The 20,468-nt window shown below is 42.3% G+C and overlaps 1 protein-coding gene across 1 annotated transcript in view; it reads right to left on the reverse strand.

Annotated features, from left to right (window-relative positions):
* Positions 1 to 20,468, reverse strand: part of B3GALT1 (beta-1,3-galactosyltransferase 1) — a 1,403,455-nt gene that overhangs the window by 179,468 nt on the left and 1,203,519 nt on the right. The window contains exon 9 of the mRNA XM_085645381.1: positions 13,847 to 13,925. The gene's annotated coding sequence lies outside the window, so the exon portion shown is untranslated. The remainder of the gene's footprint in view (positions 1 to 13,846; positions 13,926 to 20,468) is intronic.

Here is a 20,468-nt window from a genome sequence, read left to right on the forward strand (position 1 = left end):
AGTTCAAGATCAAGAAGTGTCTGATTTTAGGGGGTCAAAGACCCAGTACTTATACCCGGAGTGTCTTTGATGGCTTCAAATCATCTCTCTGAAGTGCACAAGGATCCCTTTCAACCTTTTTTTCTCTGTAAGGATAACTGTGGGGGTAAACCAGGGCTTTGTGTGTGGATAGGACACTACCTATTGAAGTGTAAGTGTCAGCCGCTCCCATTACTCCCTGCCCAGGAAGATCCATCAGAATGCAGCTGAATGAAGATGAGTGCTCAGAATGCAGATGAGCTTCATCTTCCTACGTTTATGGCTGCCTAGAGGGAATGCACAAAGTGTAGCCCTCAGCTACCCCAGACATGTATTGAAGACAGGCTATCAGGCACATTGAGCAGTAAGTGCAGAGAAATTTCCTCTTTCTGAAAGTGGTATTTCTAAAACAGTAATGTTAAATCCAACTTCACCAGTAAGGAGGATTTATCATTACCATTCCAAAGATATGAATCATGAAAAAATTACTCTTTTCTGATCAGGGATTACAGCTTTAAAGTCCATTAAGGGGTTCTCAATGCTGGCCTATGAGAGGGGTAGGCCTCAGAGAGGTCAAAAATGAAATAGGCTATTTGTCCCTAACAGGCCATGCATAATATAAGGGTACATGCCTTACCTTTTACTAACATAGTACCCTGCTCCTAGGGTTACTTAGGGACTAACATAGGGGTGACTTATATGTAATAAAAGGGGAGTTTAAGGCTTAGCAAGTAGTCTTAAATTCCAACTCAAAGTAGCAGTAAACTGTACACACAGGCACTGCAGTGGCAGGCCCAAGCCAGGTTTTATATGATACTTCAGTGGGTGGCATTATCAGTGCTGCAGCCCACTAGTAGCATTTGAAGTGCAGGGTCTGGGCATATGGTATATCACTTTACAAGGGACTTACTAGTACAACAGATATGCCAATCAGGTATACACCAATGTAATACTGTTTAGGGGAGAAGTACATGCACTTTAGCACTGATTAGCAGTGGTAAAGTGCTCAGAGTTATAAGGCTAACAACAAGAATCAGCAAAACAGGAGGTAAAAGGCAAAACATCTAGGGGAATACCACCCACAGGGTGCCAGGTCTAACATAAACAAAGAAGATGTTTATTGATTTCCTGTCACTAAAGGCCCGAGTTAGGATACTTTACAGGTGTAAATGGATTTACTACTCTGTAATTCTCCGTCACAAGTTCACACAATTACAAAGAGGTAAAGCCCAGAGGTGATGAGTAGCATGAGGAATGCATTGTTAGCCTTGTAAGTTTGTGAATCTCCACAACGTGTGCATTTGTTGTCATTCACAAACTTTTGTCTGACTTTTACCCACCAGCAAACAGCTGGTGCAACTCTCCTTCCAGGGTAGGAATGGGAGTGGAACAACCACAACTTCGTGATTGTGGTGGAAAGGTGTTCCTCCACGGGCAAACTTGTTTCCCCAAATAAAAATAACCAACTAAAATAAAAAAAACATGGAATCATGTAAGACTGCATTCCAGCACTGCGTAATTAAATTTGTAGGTGCAAATACACATATTATTACGTGTTAGGGAAATGTTAAGTCATAAATATGCCACACAATATTGCAAAAATATGCCGGGAAATCTGTGCAGCGTGCAGCTTTCTGTTGTTCTACTGACAATATTTATGAATTGCAAAAAAGTGTGCATTCAAATTGAGATGTAGGTCTCAGCACATCTTATTACATATTATATGGGAAACAGGCCTGTGATACATATCTTAAGCAATAATATATAGGTTTGTGTGCATCCATTAGACATATAAGCCTGTTCTTAAAGTTTTATTAAGTTATATAGATTTGTAGAACGCACTATCACCCGGGACAGTATCCCGGCGCTGAGCAGGTGTGAGCCTAGGCACACCTAGGGCCTAGTGGGACTACTCAAAAAGCCAGGGACTCAGCTTCTTGCGGAATTCAAGAAGTCAGCAGAAGGTTCTTATATGTAACTGAAGGTTATTCCACTCTTTAGGAGTGATCTGGTTTTCCATATGCGTTATCCGTTCTGTTAGCTTCACCAAGGGGTCAAAAGCTGTATGAAAATTCATGGTGGTAAAGATCAGTAAAATGCTTTCAAATTTGTCATTTTGTTACCTTTTGATCTTCAATCATTCAAAGCAATTAGAATCATGAATATCTCTGTCTGGACAATACAAGGTCTGAAAAGTTACAACCTGCAACTTCTGGCTAGGAAACTGACACCACTTATCAATAACCACATGAATGTTTTGAGTAGTGCGAATGGCAGCCTGAGGCTTGACTGTAGGATTGCCATGAAAGCTACATTTCTTTCAAACACACAAAAATATAGAATTATAAATGATCCAACATAAGGTGTCCAAAATGATCTTCAACATAGAGCCAAAAGAGAGTATTAAACCAACAACTGAAGTTGGTTGTGTTTAGTGGTAGCAGACAAAAAAATGAACAATGTACTTTGATTTATTTAACAAACGATCTATCTTCCAAGTTACATTACCATAGTGACTTTGGTCCCCAAGGCAAAACAAATGTATTTCTTGATCCTCGTAGTAAAAGACAGACATTATTAGGGTTCAGTGAAAATATCACTGTCCTGGGTCCTAGTGACACTGTACTTGCTGAATTAATAACAACTTTTAACCCTGCTCTTTAGCACAAGTGTAGCTTCCTTCTTTTTTCTCTAACTATTTTTAATTTCACCCTTCTCTTCCTCTTTCTGGTTCCCAGTCCCGAAGTTGGCAGCTATTGTGTGAGGGCACTTATCACCCCCTATGGTATAATTATATGGTAAGAAAGACCAATCACATTACTATTAAGCCCAGACTACATTATGTACTGCAAAATACTATGCATCTGCTCTTCTGCAAAGCAGAGGCCCATTGTTGTATTGCCAAAATGGTCTAAAGAGCTCACTCTGTAACACCAAATTTGCGGCCCCTTCTGATGGTTAGGATTGAACCAGCCTTCATGCAAGCACTTCATTGTCCTAATCAATGGTAGCGTGACTCCTACAAACAAATATTGTGCGAAATTGGATTATTAGTTGAGATGAATGATAGCCCACCACAGGTAATGTTGTTCGCATTCTTGTTAGGTCCAGTAAAGGTTCAATTAATTTAAACCTGAGCTCAAACCCTGGAAGCTACGGCAGAGTAGACAGGCTTAATTTAAGAAAATGTATACAGCACTTGAAAGTACCAAAACAGTTAAAAGTTTAAATCGACATACAACACAATAATAGAGAATAATCTAAAGAATAAAAGGACACCAACAAGAGAAAAATCCAGGAAGGGGAACTAGAGATATGATTTGCATCAAAAAGCATAAGTTCCATCTGTGGTCACCAGGTCGCACTTGATCAGTACCTAGGTGCATGTTAAGGCTTACTACAATAGGGCATGGGATATAGAGACCAGGTTTGTTCTGGTGGAAAAGTTACCTCCTTGTGTCAACAGCTTTCAGTGAAACAAGCAGAGGGGCTGATGTCAACAGATTCTGGCAACGGTATGAAGCCTTGTCGAAACCATCAGTTTTAGGGGGAAAAGCTCTGGCAGGAGAAGTTCAAGTTTTTGTTCCCTGGAGGTTCTCCTTTGACGGTGGTGCAGATGAAGCAGCGATTTTAAACAGAATAGGGCTCAGTGTCAATGGATTCCAGCATGGAGGGGATATGGTAAAGGGAGCTACAGTAAAGTCAGGCCCAGCAGTCCGGGTTTCCCGGTGCTTCTCTAGGTAAAAGATGTGTAGAGAGTTTCGAAGTCCTAGGCTCTTCTAGGATGTTAGGAAGAGTAAACTTCAACACAGCCAATAGTCCCAGTGTCTCAGGAACAGCACTTCAGGTTCAAGCCTCACTCCAGCAGAAACCACTAGCAGAGTCCAGGGATGTCCAATTGGAACTGGTCTGCTAGGCTCTTTCGGAATGTGGGCTGCTTGCAGCTTCTCTGTAGGTTAACAGGAGGATAGTCAACTGACTCTTGGAGTGAACATCTATGTTCTGGGTATAAGTAGCAGTGGAGCCAGACTTTCAGGTCTTCTCACATGTCTCAACAGCAGCTGCAGTCCATCTGTCTTCCACAGGTCCTGTAGTGTTCTGAGGAATGTACCCATGGGTGCCACATTAATGACTGGCACTAGCTTGTGGGTAGGAGTGACTTCTGGTCCCTACCTAACCAAAAGGGATATAATTTCCAGGGGTAACCCTACCATCTCTTGCATCAATTCTTGGGCACCCTACTGCAAACAACGTCCCAGTGTCCTGCTACCTAACTGCAACATGGCAGAACCTGTCTTCGTCCTGTGCAATACCCCTGTTCCCACCATAAAAGTGTGGCCAGGGAAAAGAGCAACCCCCTTCTATGTGGTCACCCAAACCTGGTTCTGGGGCTACTTGTCGCCCACTGGATTTGGTGCCTGTCTGACTAGAAGAACAAAGGAGAGGGCAGTCCCAAGTATTAGTTACGTTTGACTGTGACAGGGTAGCCCTCTTTGAAGTTATTTAACTTTCTGGGCACAGCGCAGATGGTTATCCTGTCAGAGGAACAGACCACCTATCTTCAGGCACAGCCTTTGTCTAAGCTCTGGAAGCAAGTTCATACCTCATCAAATGGGCTATTCATCTCCTGTGTGACAGTTGGAAGGCTCTAGGTAGGTAACAGATGACTTTTTAAAAAGTAACCTTTGTAAAATGTTAATTACAAATCAGATTTTACCCGTGAATTGGACTTTTAGTAAATATTTTAAAAATCTTGCTACAGTGAAAATAGGTTTTGGGGCCATTGACACTTGAAGGACATGTATTACATTAAACTATAACATTTCCTACTTCTAAATATCATGCACCCTGCCTTATAAGGCATTAAAGCCTATTTAGAGGTGACTTATCAATACTTAAAAGAAGGATTTTAGGCCTTTCAAAAGGGATTATTTTGATAGGTCACAATTGATGTTTTAAAACTTCACAGCCAGGTGGTGGGACTGAAGTCAGGCTTTGTACAGCACTTTAGTGCTGGCAGTATGTGTGCAGCAGTCCACTGGTGACATTTCACTTACCAGCCTTGTGTATATTTTGTACCAAATACTTGGGACTTATAGATAAGTTAAATATGGCAATTAGGAGTATACCCTATTTTTTCATGTGTTACGGATCAGAGCACATGCTTTGGAGCCTTGTTAGTAGAGTCTCAGAGTCATAAAGCTAGCATCATCGGTCCTAAACCAACATGGAGGTGATCATGCAAATAGAGGCATTTTCCTGAAAGTCCCATTACGTGTTGGAACATAAAAAATGTTTGGTGAGTAATTTCAAATGCTCCAGAGTTTCAGTGACACCAACATATTTCAAGAATCCAGCATTCTGTTCCGCAGTAACTTTTAGTTTCAGCTGCGACCGGTTTCAAAAAGTGACTAAGTCTATTCTGCATTGGGACCTACAAGAAATTTCAATGCTTTTTCTTCAAAAAGTGGCAAAGTACCTTTCTGATGTGGGACTTGGAAAGTTTTTCAAACTTTTTGACTGCCAGACTTTCATCGGGACAAATCAACTAGGAGCACTCGATCCAGGCTCCATCATGGTCAGGCTGAAATTGCACCTTCATCCTGGTATACCACAACTATAGAGTATCATTAGCACTATTTTAATTTAATTCTTTAAAAATTCATATCAGTGGTTCCCCTTAGTGGACTTTTGTCATCTGGTGTCTTTTTGCTTGATATTTTTTTCTCTATTTTTGTAAATGGGGTGAACTTTTTATTGTGCTGTGTCTTTGACTTTTTAACTGTCTTAGCACTTCCAAATGCTTTAGACATTTTCTCTAAGCTAACCCTATCTTCTTTGTGCCATAGCTACCAGGATATGAGCTCAGGTTTAAATTATTTAAACCCTTGACTGACCCTAACAGAAGAAAATCTGAAAGATTTCACAGGTATAGTGAAGTATTCCAGGGTCAGGATTGCCATGGAGGCCCCGGTGCATGTGACAGCTACATTATCTACTATGCTGTTTTCAGGTTTGCATTTGTCAAGGTTTGGGTGGGGGAGTCATAAGTCAAACAACATTTACGAGCACTTGCACAAGTCTGGTGGGGTGGTATATATACTGCCACTTCATACAAAAACCATCAGTAACTGTCTTCCCCATGACACATTCTTCTCATGACACTGTCTCTTATTGCACCGTCCTTCATGACCCTGCTCCCTATCGTCTGCAAAACCCTTCATCTTTCTATTACTTTCTATGTTTCTTCAATGTATATTAACAATTGTCTACATTAGGGATTATAATTTAGACAAAAAATCAATCACTGTTAAAACCTTGATTGATGTGTTGTTAAGATTGATGAGCTGTGCAACCATGACCACAACCAAGAAATTGCCTCATTTTAGTGTAGTAGTGTAAGGTAAGTTCCAATACCTGCCATAAAGTGTCAAAAGTGTAAATAAGAGATTGAGTGGCATATTTTAAATAAAATGTTGCAGCTCGGAGCTGCGCCAAATTGGGCAGCTCCGTGCTTCGACATTTTTAAAACGCAGTAATGCGCCGTATTCACAAGAATACTGTTCGCAACTGCGTTTCCCCCACCGCTGGTGCAAATAAAGATGCCTAGCACCCGCGCAGGCACCCTGCTGCCATATTGCAAGGGTGCCTGCGCTGCAGGGACCATAGTTTATGTGCAGGAAGGGACAACAGTCAATAATGGCGATTTTCTCTTTCTATGTGTGCTGCTCACACATGGAAAGAGTGAAAAACAAGAAGAAATTAATAATTTTACCCATATTGCCATTCTATGGCCTGGTATTCCATGGCATTAGTTTTTGGCGCTGCCTCAGCCTTGCAAATCTGGGACAGCGTCAAAAAGCAATGGGTGTTGCGGTGGAACGCCCACATCAGCACCCATTGCACGCACCCCTTTGCTATAGAGGACTGCAGGGGAAAGGGGCAAATTTTCAAAGTGGTGTTAAGCCACGCTAAGGGGCTTAGCGCCACCTTGTAAATATAGTATATGGTGTTATGCCACCAGAGCGTAAAAATAAGTGACGCTCCTGTGGAGATAGGGGATTGTAAATATGCCCCGAGTGCATTGCGCAATCTTTTGTTGTAGCCATTAGAGACCTAGTTCTAGCAGTCAACGTTGATTAGATAAGTTTTTCATTCAATTAATATATGCCTACATATATTGCAGCACATTCGGGGAAAGTGAGTATTTTATGACTTTAAAGCGGGTGTCAGATCTTTACAATGCTTATCACTTTTGTATGTCACTCCTTTATCTCCACCACTGTACATTGATTTTTTTAAACTGTTCATGTTAAACCGTATGACATCTCCATTTAACAAAAGAATTCCGAGTTGTGCCTTCAAAAATCTGATACAAACTTTAACATCTCAATCTAATTTAAAGTTTTAACATTATCGTGTTGGTTTATAATGCAGAACACCGGCCGTGCAGAACTTACGAGGAAAGAACACATTGCATCTTCAAATACATTTATGTAACATAGGCAAATGGAAGTTAAGTGGTTTGAGAAATAAGACACATATCCAAGTGACAAAAAATGAAATGGGTTTAAATTTTCCAACTTATGATAAAAAGAGACCTCAACAAAGATGTCTTAAAGTAAACTGCAGAACCCTTAATGAAATCTCACTTTACTTTGCCTTGCTCTTCATTTTGTTTTTTTAGTATGCCTTTAACAGTGTTAGAAACTCCATCTGTGAACTATTAACATCATCCTATGTGGATTGCAGTAATAAATTAGAATTCAAAAGGTTGAGTAACAAAACAGTAGAGACAGATACGCACCTAGTTAGAAAAGTAGACTACAATTAAGTGGAAACTAGTCTAGGAATGTAGTGAAAAAATGCATGGGATAGGGTTGGGGATGGGGACTGGCTTAGTGGGAAGATTAGTGTTAGGGTTGTTATATTTAGGGGTGAGGGATGGAATAAGTTAAAGAGTAAGGTATGATGTAAGCTAATGTGTTCAGATAGGGTTTGGGTTAGATGAAAGTGTTAGGGCTATGATAGGGTAAGAGATAGAGTTGAACCAAGGCATAGTTTTAAGTAATGTCAGTGTTTTTGGATTAGGATTAGAGTAATGGAAAGTATGATTCATGATGGAGGCGGGTGGCATGTGGACGGGGCATGGTGCATTCAACCGCTCATAAAATTCCTGTTCCAAGTTAGTGTTTAGGGTAAGGGCTAATGTAGGTTTTTGTACTATTCAGAAATGCATTTGTAAATCTACTTGTTTAGGTTCAGTTTTATCTCATTTGTGTTCTCTAAGATGCCAATTCACAAAAAAGTAGAACGTTTACCTTTATATCTCAGAGTACTTTTACTACATTTTGGAATTCATAACATTTCCAGGAATTTGCACTGAAAGAAGTGACAGGCTCAGATTTCCCCGTGGATTCCTGGAAAGTCATGTGACTTTCTGTTCCCGCTGTGAGAAGTTCTTCATGGTAGAGAACTATTCAGAGTGAGAGATGGACCACCATTAGAAATGCACATTCATTATTTTCTCTTCCACAAAGAAAATATTTTTCCTGATATGATGTTATGGCCATTCACTAATTTCCCAGGCTAACCACACCTTGGAATTCCCATGAACACCCACGTTTCCACCTCTTGTGGAGGATATATGGGTGCCAAGAATTCCTCATTCATGGCAGAGATCTCCACACTCGTAAATGGGTTTACTCTTGTCAGGAACATAGTTCTGAATGTTTTGCAGACATAGGCAAGGTTTATTTGGTTGTAAATCTACCCATACAATCAAATACATGTTTGTGAATAGGCCTTCTAAGGTTAAACCATGTCTTTTAACCCTCTCAGTTCTACCTTTTGGGTAAGATTCATGGCTGTCGGGAGCTGTTCGTTCATTGCGGAAGTCTCTGCACCTGTTAAGAGTCTTACCTGCAATTATTTCTTTTCTGGCCAGATTATATAGTAAACTATCGGCCAGGATTCGTTATGGCCAAGCGGGTGAATGCACTGATGATATCGAGGTCAAATCTGGTATCAGACAAGGCTGCGTCCTTGCCCCACTGCTCTTTTCTCTTTTTATTAATGACATGGATTCAGAATTGAGATTGGTCTCCGCTGATGCACCTCAAGCCGAGGGCCAAGCCATTCCTGTTTTGCTCTACGCAGACGATGCTGTTTTATTATCTAGAACTCCAGTGGGTCTGCAGAGACTAATGGATAGTTTTTTCAGTTTTATCCAGGGGAGGAAAAAAAAAAAAAAAACCTGAGATCTTTCCAGTTTGTGGACCAAAAGATACAAGTGGTGGATACATTTTGCTATTTAGGCATCACTTTTAGTAGTAATGGCATGTGGGCACAGGAGATTCGTAACGTTATGGCCAAGATGGGCAAAGCCATTTCTGGTGTTTTTAAATTTGCCTCAAAATTCGGAAGCCGGCGTCCTTGTGATATGTTGCACATTTACCGCCTTAGATGTGTTTCTGTGGCCCTCTATGGATCAGGGGTTTGGGGTCATTGTCGCCATGGAGACCTCCAGGTGGAGGAAAATAGCTTTTTAAAGAGGCTTCTTTGTCTCCCAACGTCAGCCTCTACTGGACTGTCCCACCTTGAGGTTGGGCTGGAATATCTGACGGACCTTACGGGGTTAGGCCCACTAATGACCTGGAGATCGATTTGGGCTAAGGAGGAAACTGGTTTCACTAGGAAAATTATCCAAGATTGCCTCCGTTTGGATAAATATAACCAGATCCCATGGCTTAATTACGTGATCTTATCCTATAGAGAGATATTCGATATGAATGTTTTGGTGGACCATGCCAGGGCTGTAGATTCCTCAAAAAAGGATCTAAAACGTATTTACTTGGGGATTAAATCCAAAGTGCGTAGAGACATAACTTGCACGTTGGCTACTCACCAATTTTATTATTCCCTTAACAAGGCAAGTTTAGGTTTCGCCAAGTACCTAAAAGTGGTCACCAAACAATCTCATCAGTTTGTCCTTACCAGACTACGTCTAGGTATTGCCCACATTTTAGTGGCCTTTCCGTTGATTAATAATTACACGGTAATGCCCTGTCCTTGTGATGGGACATCGAAGCAGAGCACTGAGCACTTTCTGCTTCTTTGCCCCCTGTATTTATATCTCCGAATTGCCTATCTTAAACCCCTCTTTAAAAAATATTCAGTGTTTAATGTCAGATCTGCGATGAGCCTTCTTTTTGCACTTGACGAACCGGATGTATGCTTTTTTACAGCGACCTTTATTTTGCAATCTGTGTCCGTCAGGAAAAGTATGATCTACTGAAATTACATGTGAAATGATACTTGCAGATGTTGTCCATTTAGCTCACCCCCCTTTCTGCCCCATTTTCTTACTGTTAACTGAATGTATTGCTATTTTATCATTTTATGTATTGTATTATATTATTGATGCCATGTGCTTTTATGACTGTTTTTAAACAATCGAATGGAGTCTTACCTCTGCCAGGAATCTCTTTGTGAATTCCTTGCAGGCATCAGGAAGGTAAATCCACTTGGAAACTTACATATTTACACATTAATTTAGTTTTGTGAATAGGCCATGGTCACTATCAATTAATTCAGGTGAACGTAACTACTATTCTTTCGTTTTTGTTTTTTAATGTTGCCTCTCCCTTTGATTTATCAATACATTTCTCATTCGGGGATACTCTAGTGGAACCATTACATCATGATATTTTGTTATGTAAATAAATTAAGTTCCCAGTATTGTTCTGTGTATTGTGGCACAACATCCTCTTCTTAAAAAGAACACAAAAAGCTTCATGCACACAAAGAGAAATGCATAATGCTCTCTGGGCATATTATGTCAGCACAGTAATTAAAATATAAGTCGCATGTACAATAAAAGGTTTATCTGCATTGTGTTGTTATATTAATGATATAATTAAAATGGGACTCCAACAAAGTGAATCACAGTCATATCATCTGGATTAATATCATCAGGGTTTAAGCCTTGTGACATCACTTCCTGGAAAGATTCAGGGTCACAGTTCACACAGTGACATTTCTTCTGATGTCACTGAGATTGAGGTCAAAGGGTGTGCGATGCCACTTCCGCTATCTCTGGCATTTTGGTGAGTCACGTTCCTGCCCTTAGACCAGTGCTTTATGCAAATTTAAATATTCACATAGTAACTCAACAGACATAAGGAAATCTTGAGCTAACTCTAATAAAAAACATTGAGAGCTGGAGACAGGGTTTGTACAGAGTGTTTTTGAGGAGTACAATTGCTGAAATAGCAATCTGAACCACAGTGACCTCAGATCCCGTTGTCACTGTGCTTTCTCCAATATGTGACTTGGTCTGTGCCGCAACATGTTCCGTGCTGTTTATTACCTAACAAGACATTTTTAGTTCTGTTGAATCAGTGGCTGCAAATAAGATCCTAGCCAATTTCTCACCTGTCGCTGAAAAATACACCTGCTTTTATCACATCACGTCAAGCGGTGGCAGGTACTCCAGCAGCTCATTGTGTTGAGAAAACACATGCATTTCGCTGCCTAATTTATATTTCTGGCTGTCAATCTGGATATAAAAACTTATAGTTTTTTTTTCTTTACACAGGAATGTTTATAGTCATAGCCTACAGCACTCACACACTAGAGAGGTTTCACAGATAGATAATAAGACATGTCTCTGCTGCTCAGTTACTGTGGTACTACTTGCCATTACATGCCATTGGGCTGCTGCACCATCAAGTGAACCTCTGAATGGAAGGGTTATGGACAGTGTCTATTCCAAAAGCACTCTGTTCAACATCATCTTGTCTCAAAAACGTAACGTTGCCCTGGGTGACTCTTTTTAGGACATGCCTGGCATGTACCATCTTTTAATGAACACTGATTATCCTTAGTTTTTTTAATTGGATAAATACAATAATAACCAGCAATGAAAATGCCAATACGCATGGGGTTTGAATGCACACATCCACATAACATGTTGCTACATATCTACACAAACGCAAAAATTAAAAAACGTATGGTGTTCTAAACACTAGGCAGCACCATGTGTTTTCTACTAAATTTTGGGGCGGGGGGATGGAATTGACATCATGGATTGTTACAGGTTAGTAAAATATTTAGCAGCTTTAGGATGTACCGGAAGTGCTAGACACAGGTTGCTCATGTTGATCATTGTTTAGGAAGAAGTACTACTTTCTTAACTCTCTCACCCCTTCTTTAGACGCATGCTTTGGGTAGCGGTTCGGTGATGTCGAGTAGTGGAAGTTTCAACCCCTGAACGCAGTTGAATAGGCAGACAGGTTATGGGTGATTTCTGCTATGGGTTAGAAAGGAATTGGGCCTGAGTTTTAAGCCTTGAGTAGGATGGGCGTGGGGTGGGAAGGTTGTGAGGGTAGTTGGGGGGGCAGGCTAAAATTGGAATCTCAGTAAATGATACTATTTACTAACCACCCATGATGTAGACAGTTCATGAAGTGAGGCAAAGTCACATTTGGACTATGACATACAGGGCGAATGGAATTAACTTATTCTTCAAAGTCGTCAAGTTTGAGAAAATTTGACAACATTGAAGGCAAGACATATCTTATTCATAAGCCGCACGTTTACAACACCTGGGTTACCATGTAGTTGTTGCTACCACGCAAAATGTCCGTAATATAAGAGGTGCATTCCTGACTAGAGGAACACATGGATGTACCAACATCCCAAGCCAGTTGACAAAGGTCATTGTGTAATCACAGATTAAGGACAAGCTGGGCCTTACATAACTATTTGCTCTATTTATGGCCTAAACGTGGATATTCCTACCATCTTTTCCAGACTCTTACTAGAGCTGTTCATCATCTATGAAGATATTGATCTTCAATTCAATATGTTAGTTGGGATCTCTTGCAGGCAGGTGGGAATAGCATGGGCAGTGTGCATGCTGCTGTCAAACATACTATGGAGTCATTCACCTTGAGTTACAACTATTGGCCAACAGTTAAGGGCAATGCCCTAGGCTACACCGGCACGGGCCGTAGTTGCGTATAGATATTATTCCTAAGAAATCCAGATAGCAGCAAATGTCAAGCACAAATACATGGCAAGATTTCATCAGACTGTCATTTGGTTTCAGTAGACCAGACTGGACTAGTTTGCTGGCAGCTGTTAAATCTAAAAACTGACCTTTGCTTTCTCATTTCTGTTGGACCTAGAAAACAAGGTACATGCATCTTTGGTCAATCGGCAGTCAATCTTGGGCAGCAAAGCTGAGGTATACACACAGTTGGCTGTTGTTCATAATTTGCTCATCAAACAAGTAAGAAATAAAACCTCTGGAGGATACCATAACCATCGACTTAACATTTTAGAGGTTAGGGAATACATAGACAGAACACCGCCATTTAAGTTGATAGAATATGAATCTAGGCACATGATTCTAGGACTTCTTGATGAAGATGGAGTAGAGATTCTGTCAAGTACAGCTCTAGCACTTTAGAACGAATCACACTAACTGTGCTATTTCACAAGTTGCGTAATTTAAACTCTGTCCCTAGGTATAATGTTAACACTTGATTCTGCTACTGCAGATTTGCTATCCTAGATTAGGCTTTTGCATATGGCTTATATGTGCCTTTTTCCTTAGGGCTGTGGACTGAGACAAGAGTTTTAAAAAATGTAGTGAATTTGCTGGAGGTCTCACGGGAACAGTTGCAAGATCTTGCAAGATCCAACAATGCTCAGCTGCTATCTTGGACGAGGCCCCTATAAATCTGAGTTATACCACAACTTGTTCTTTGCCGTAAAGTGTTTCAAAGACGAAACCCTAACTGTAGCTCGTGGCACTTACCGGCAGGTGAGTCCCAAGATCCTGGGATCTGCTTCTGGATCTTCCTGATGTCCTGAAGAGTCCTCACCCAAGTAGAGACCTGAAAAACACAAAGAAGATTTAACAAGGTTAGTCCCAAAGAGGAGAGGAAGCAACGTAGTGGTGTAAAACTACAAAGGCCTTTGAATAGAAAGCAGAGTTGGTAGACAGTCATAGTGCTGCAGTGCAAAGTATATTGAAGGAGCTACCCTGAACTTAAGAATTAGTACATCATAAAGACTGAGCAACACAACTGACTTGACAATTTTTCTTTAAAAGAGAACTTTAATAGCTTGTGACGGTTCAAGCATCATCCATGGCCAAGTCGTCCACGAGAGTGTAACTACGCCTAGTGAAATAACCAAGCTAACGAGTTCTCAAGAGATTGCACCAAGGTAGAACTGGTCACTTGATTAACAGTGCATTAGACCTTGTGAAACAAAAGCTGTATTTAGATTGACATTTTAGATTAAAAAGAAAATAATGAGGATACAGGCTGACAGAACAAAAGCAAAGAAATTGAGAAGTGCATAGATCCATAGATTTCAGCTAGGGAAAAGATCTTACAGATTAATGGCACACAGTAGTTAATTAGACACCAGGAATAGAAGCTTCTCAACTATTCGTTCCCCTTATGTCTCTTAAGACAACTCGTCTTGAAACAATCAGCATTGAAAATGATCTAAAAAACGTTCCCCCAGGTCAGGGGTACACATCCTACCCGCAAGGATATCAATGAAAGCTTTGCAGGTGAGGGCTGCGGCCAATCTGACTCCAACAGATTGAGAACCCACCACTCATTATGGAGGTATTTCGCAGCTGATACTCCAAACTCCATTTGGAAGATATTAGAATGTGCATACTGTAACATTTCGATATATAACATGAAATTCGTGAAAAACATGAATTGAGATGCTAAGGTAAAATAAAAATCTGCGGTGGCAGGCTCATCATGCAGTAACAGCATTATTAAACTGGACTCTCGCATGTGAGTACTGGAGATACAGTAAAGGAGCACCTGAACATAGAAATTAGTACGTGTTCGAAATTGGGTTGTGGGTTGACTGGGGTATGAGCCCTAGTCAAGTGATAAACCACAATCCTAGTCAAGGTAAGAAGCAGGCAAACCCTGTGCTCAACCCTCTGGTAGCTTGGCACAGACCAGTCAGGCTTAACTTAGAGGCAGTGTGTAAAGTATTTGTGCAACACTTCAAACAGTAATACAATGAAAACACCACACAAAAGAATTCCACACCAGGTTAAAAAATAGCTCTTAATAAAATAAATAAAACCACCAACGCCAGCCGCCAGCAAAGGAGGGGGACTGCAAGCCCCAGAGTGACCTGCGCCAGGTGGCGCCACCAGCAGTTTCCCCGCACCGGGGATGCGTATTTAATCATCTTGCTGCTCCCTCAGCGCGGGAGCCGCCAACACCATCCACCAGCAAAGGAGGGGGACTGCAAGCCCCAGAGTGACGTCCGCCAGGTGGTGCTGCTAGCAGTTTTGCCCAAGGCGCATTTAATCATCTCACAGCTCCCGTGAGCCGCCAACACCTGCCGCCAGCCCGCGGGACGCATCCGGGCATGCCCGTGCCGCGTCCAGGCGAAGCCTGGGCCCAGGGCGGGCCCGTCTGTGCCAGTCCACGGCCGGAAGAGGCCGGGCCACCCCTCTTGGCCCCATCAGTTGAGGCGCCAGAAAATATTCAAGGAAGGAGGGGGGACGGTTTGTTAAAGAAATAATATTCTCTCACTTGCCTTTACATTCTGTTCTATGCGGAGCCAAGTACTTCTTTGAGATGGGGAGGAAGAAACCCATGCCCGCTGTTAAAAATACAAATGCTACCTTAGATGGCTTAATACAGAAGGCCGTGGGGCTTTAATAAAGAAATTGAACTAGCCGAGCTCAGACTTTCATTAGCCCCACTTCCCCCATCTGCTGTTACGAAAACTCAGTCTGTTCAGCCTGTCACTCCCACGCCCACAGAGGTTCCCAATTTAACAACACCTGCTATGTCCCCTGTCTCGTTGGCGCAACCCCCACCCCCACTTTCACCTACCATTATTATCCTGAGCCAGGGCGCGTCAGGCGGAGAGCCAAAGGGTGTGGAAGCCACAATACGTACATCTATGGGGGACCAGAGTACGGCTGGGGAAAAAGGAAGCGCACTAACCTGATTGGGACTGGCAACCGTGCAATGGACCATCTGCCAAGGGTCAAGAGAACGAAGCAAAATCCCCGTGGGGGAGAAGGGTCTGCCAGGTCTCAGACTGGAATGGACACGGTGACAGCCCGAATTGGTAAAATAGTGTTGGACTCCCTGGAGCCTATTTTGTCCCATCTGGCTCATATAGAGGAGCAGCTTGGTCAATTATTGTTGATCCCAAGTACAGTAAGCAAAGTGGAAGGTGTGTTTTAGCTAATGGCTCTGGAGAAAGAGGAGATAATGTTTCCCTTACTGCTCCCAAGGGTGGGAATGGGCCCATAATCATACGCAATGCGATTAATCCACCAGAATTTCCCCCGGATATGGATAACCGCACTAACCATCCAACGGTGCCAGTAGTTACAGCCCCCGTCCATGAGGGGACCCCAAATGGTGATCGAGGGGCTACCTTTTCTCTAAGACCAGATAGGTATAGCGGTGTGCGTCTATTGAAGGGGAAAAAGCCCCTAACCGGTCTTGCCCCTGGTATGCCAAGTAGGCAGGGTGATGACACCATATTAAACCTTCCCCCAAAGTGCACACCCTACACCATGATTTTGACAGGGGTCCCATATCCCCCACCAGGACACCATGAAAGTTACCAGAGCCTCATTAATAAATCTGCCCATTGGTGTACTAGTAAAATCCAGTCCAAGATAAACTGGTATAATCACATCATGATGGCAAGGCGGGTGAGTTGGCTGGGAAAAACACCTAAAAACAGAGAAGGCGATTGTATGGTACTGAATTTTAACGATAGGATGTGCGCTGACTTGGCTCTGCGCCATCTTAGAGACTCCCCTTTGGAGCAGATATAGCTCGCCCCCTGGGCTTCTTTTATCCTTACAATCAGGGGGCTTCTACGAGCCTACAGCCTCACCAGCGATCCTTGAATAGACACCCCCTCTCCCAGCCCCCCACATGGCTTCACTCTAACTGCTTTGAGGTACTCTCTGGCCTAACAGACATTAACTGACTACCCTTCGACCCAAGTAGTCCTGATAAGACAGTAACAATATGTAGGTTAATTGGGAGAGACCCTCACGCAGTGGATAGATTAATAGGGAATAGGTTTGGCTGAAAATTGCTGGGACCATTCTTCTCACAAAACATCCACCACCTAAATGAACACATATGAAATTGAGACCGGGGTAGACTTATCTATCATACCTTCTGGAGCGAAGGGGCTTGATTTGGATCGAAGGGTCTTGATTTGGACTTCAGGCCTGGCAGGTTTGCCATTATTATTAACCTGGAGGATCCAGCGATAAGGGCCCACAAAGCCCGCTCCTTCAGAATTCTTTCCTGGAATATTGCAGGTATCCGCACGAAATTAGAGGATGCAGTGTGGTTAGAGTATGTCAAGGCCTTTGATATTATTTGTGTGCAAGAAACATGGTATAGGGAGAATATTGAGTTAGACGGTTATTGTTCTTTTAATGTTCATGCAACCGCTTCACCAGCAGGGAGGGCAAAAGGAGGGTTGGCGACACTGATTTCTGTCAAAAATGGGGCTATTAAGGCAGAGACCATTATTGAGTCTCCTTGGTACCAACTTATTTTGATATCTTACCTGCTCCAGGCCAAGACGTTATTGATTAATTGGTATTACAACATCTTTGACCAAAACAGCTGTGATATCATTGTCACCCTTAAGGATGAAATTGATAAGATTGAGGGGAAGTGGCAGCCCCTGTGTATTTATTGGGTGGGAGACTTTAATTGAACTTTATGTCGGCACAGTCCACACCGAGTGTGCGTGCTATTGGACACCAAGGGTCAACCACTGACACACTTTACACATAGCCCGCAGGGTGACGCCTTAAATGCTATCATCATGGTACACGATTTGCCTTTTGTTGATACCCTGGTTAGCAGCCCCCAAATACAGTACCCTACTTATTTGGGCAGAGGAAGGGAAAGTGTCATTGACTTCATGATAATATCGAGAAAATCTGATTTTTTGGTTGATAGTTTTGAGGTGGAGCCTAATATTGCCAGCGACCATAATCCCCTCACTGCCTCCCTACATGTAACTGCCCAGGAGGAGGAAGATGATGGTCGCCCCCTCCAGTATAACTCAAATGAAGGGGTGAGACTGAAATGGAGCAAAATAAATCCCTCCCAATTAGAGGAGAATATTGTTAAAATTAATTTAAGTTCCATTCTGAAATGCTTAGATCAAGATTCTCCCCCAGATATGGTCATACAGGGCTTCCAGCTAATTTGCAGGGATGTATCCAAAAATCTGACAAATTTAATAGGAAGAAGGGAAGCCTAGGAGACAAAATGGTTTAATGCGGAGCGCACAAGGGCAAGAGAATCTCAAGAAGGCACTGCATGTAATCCCACGAGATAAAACTTTAATCAAAAATGTGAGGCAGGCTTATAAAAGCACAATCAACCAGAGGAAGGAAGAACTGAGGTTAGCCTTGGAAGATTTAGAGAGAGCAAGTGCGCTTAAAGACTCTAAGAGATTTTGGGAGGTAATAAAGCGCCCCTTATTTTCAAAGGACGTAAGGGGAATGGACTCAATGATACCGGGGAAAGTTTGGGAATCTCACTTCTCAAACATATTTAACGTGAATGGAATTACATCTCAGGAGAAATGCCTAGACATTCCATTAGATCCAACTTCCGCACACCAATTAAGCTCTCCTCTGACAGTGAGCAAGTTTGAGGTCGCCCTTGCGAAGGGGATATGCCTGAAAGCCCCAGGTCCTGATGGGGTACCCCTGATCTGTGTAAAAGCAACCGTCAACTTTGGGCACCCCTCCTAACAAGTGTGTTCATAGCAGCAATAACTGGCCCTATCCCATTATCTTGGAAAGAGGCCATAGTGGTACCTGTGTACAAAAAGGGAAACAAGGATGACCCGGCCTGTTATAGGCCTATTTACCTAATCAACGCTACCGTCAAGGTGTTGAGGAGGGTCACTCTAGCACGCCTCGAGGCTTGGGCAGATTCCTGTGGGCTCATGTCCCAAACACAATATGGCTTCAGGAGGGGTATGGGGATGAACGAGCAGTGCCTCAACTTGTCATTGGTCATGGGCAAGTATATGAGGGCAAGGAAGGGGTCAATCCACCTTGCCTTCATGGACTTGTCCAATGCTTTTGATTCAGTCAATAGGGAGAAATTATGGGCCCAGATGGGGAAAATTGGTTTTGAGGAATCTCTCATCACCCTCCTGCGCAGGCTGCACGCGTCCACCACGGTCGCTATACGATTTGGTCCTGGGGAGAGAAGACTCTGCCTTTTGTCTCTACAGAGCGAGTTCACCAGGGGTGCATATTGCCCCTTTCCTATTCCTTTTGTATACAAAGGGACTTGAGTCATCTCTAATAGAGCAGGCATTGGACTTTCCTAGGATTGGAGGCGACCCGGTCCCTTACGCAGACAACAGAGTCTTAATGGCCTTAACTGCCAATAGTCTACAGAAGTCTTTGAATGTTTTTACTGATTTTATGTCAGCATTGGACCTAAAAGTAAATTTGACTAAATCTTATATCATGGTATGTGGTCCGAGTCAGACTAAAACTAGAATATTTAACGTAAAGGGCAAGTCCATTGACAAGGTCTCCAATTTTACATACTTGGGGAACATTTTTAACAATAAGTTGAATTGGAACCATCTTATTAAATCTAGGGTGCTGCATACTAGCTGCATAGTAGAAGGTCTATTCCGCTTAGCTTGTAGCTGGGCCACAAGCCGGTAGCCGAATTAATCACCTTATACAAAGCAAAATGCTTGTCTGTTGCAACCTACGGGGCAGGAGTATGGGGGCACGAGAAAAGCACTCAACTACAAACTTTAGAAAATAAGTTCATAAAAGATTGCTGATGACCCCAAAAAGTGCTCCCACAGCCTTTTGTCACTCTGAAGTAGGGCTGGATTTCATAGAGGACCCATTGGTCCTTTGGGCTAAAATGTGGCTGTAAGAAGACTTAAAGTTCACAAGGGAAATTATTAAGGGTTGCATGACCCAGGATAATGGCCTGGCTATTCCATGGCTTCGATTTGTCAAAGATAAATTTAGCGAAATAGGCCTGGGACATTATTATGATAACCCTGCTAGTATCTACACAAATATTAAATTGATTATAAAAGACGCATATTTTGCTGAGTCAACCAATTGCAGCCAGCAATCAGGACGGCAATCTCACTTACATCGGTCACCTCCACATCAACAATTCAATTTTTCTTTTACTATGAACGCTCAGTTGCGATTTCTCATGACTAGGTTCCATCTTTGCATGGTGCACTTTCTTGTGGCCTTTCCCAAACAGGCAGGGTGGTGTGAGAACCTTATTCCCTGTCCTTGTAATAATTTAGTCCAACAAAGCACCGTGCATTTTATGCTGTTTTGCACACTTTACAAAGAGCCATGGGCAAGGTTT

This window comes from Triturus cristatus, chromosome 3_1, assembly GCF_964204655.1.
Source record: "Triturus cristatus chromosome 3_1, aTriCri1.1, whole genome shotgun sequence".
NCBI lineage: Eukaryota > Metazoa > Chordata > Amphibia > Caudata > Salamandridae > Triturus > Triturus cristatus.